The sequence below is a fragment of the Rhinopithecus bieti genome, unplaced genomic scaffold (genome assembly GCF_001698545.2).
Source record: "Rhinopithecus bieti isolate Rb0 unplaced genomic scaffold, ASM169854v2 scaffold_9899, whole genome shotgun sequence".
Classification (NCBI taxonomy): Eukaryota; Metazoa; Chordata; class Mammalia; order Primates; family Cercopithecidae; genus Rhinopithecus; species Rhinopithecus bieti.
In genome coordinates, this window is record NW_016806979.1 from 3,279,972 (window position 1) to 3,281,156 (window position 1,185).

The following is a 1,185-nucleotide window of genomic DNA, read 5'->3' on the forward strand; positions in this document are numbered from 1 at the left end:
ACGGCCGGAGGGATGGGACTGTTCGGCCAGCGGTCACCTTGTGAAGTTTCGGAGCAAGGCCAAAACCTGAATCCCGTGTTTCCAGGGGCTGGGGCAGGACCGGGAGGGAAGATGGGCGAAGCGCCCCGCTTGCCGCCGCGGGTCGAGGACCTCGCGGCTGCCGCCGTCTGCGCGCGCCTCACTTTGGACAGGAGGCCAGTTTTCCGCTCTGGGCTTCCTGCCTCTCCGAGTCAGACTCCTTGGCTGCTTCTCTCTCTCCTCCTATCGTTCTCTCGCTGCCTCTCTTTCTTTCCCGCCTCTCTTTCTTCCACCCCATCTCTGGCCAAAGGAAACCGCTTCCAGTCAGGCTGATCATCGATGTTTGAACTAAATCGTGGGTTCCAAGGAGTGGGAGTTGTGATTTGGAGCTTGAGCAATAAGAGAACAGGGTGGGAGGGAGCTGGACCCAGAGTGCGGCTGCTGTCCCCAGCGCCGCCCCCGCCACGGGTCACCCGCAGCCGAGCTGGCGGCAGGGTCGGCGGGGCACGTGCGTGTGTGCGCACGGCGAAGCGGTCGCGGCCGGCCCTTGTCCCTTTCCAGGAGCCCGCCATCTTCGCGCGTGAGACCCTCTCGCCCAGCCCGCACTGGACCCAGCGACGTCCCCCAGCTTCCCGCGCCGGCGTTTCTCGCAGGATGTCCGCCGCTCACGTTGGGAAAAGCTGTGGACAGGAAGTGCGCGGGCCGGGGTCCGGGGGAAACCAGACGCAGCCCCAGTCGCGCACCCCATCCCGTGCCGGCTCTGCCCAGATGCCCTTAGCCCACCCAGGCCACTGGCAGGGGGCGACCAGGGCAGGCAAGGTTCGGTGCCAGGGCCTGGCGGGGGCGCGCAGGGCGGGCTAAGGGCAGGGGCAGGTGGCTGCGGGCGTCGGGGACGGTCGGGGGGGCAGGAAGAAGCCGCGCGACATCCTCTGTGGGGTCCCGGGCTGCAGGCGGGCTCCGGAGGGAACAGCCGGGCCTCCACCAGGTCTGTGTTTGGCTTCGGAGCCGGGGAGGAGCGCTCCAGCCAGCCCGGCTCGCAGGGCCCAGAGGGTGGCCGAGGGCAGGGCCGCTCGACAGGAGCCTGAGACACAGGCACATTGATTTGTTAGCGGGACCAGGCTGTGGGGGGTGGAAGTTGCCATGGAGACCGGGGGTCGGGTGTGCGGG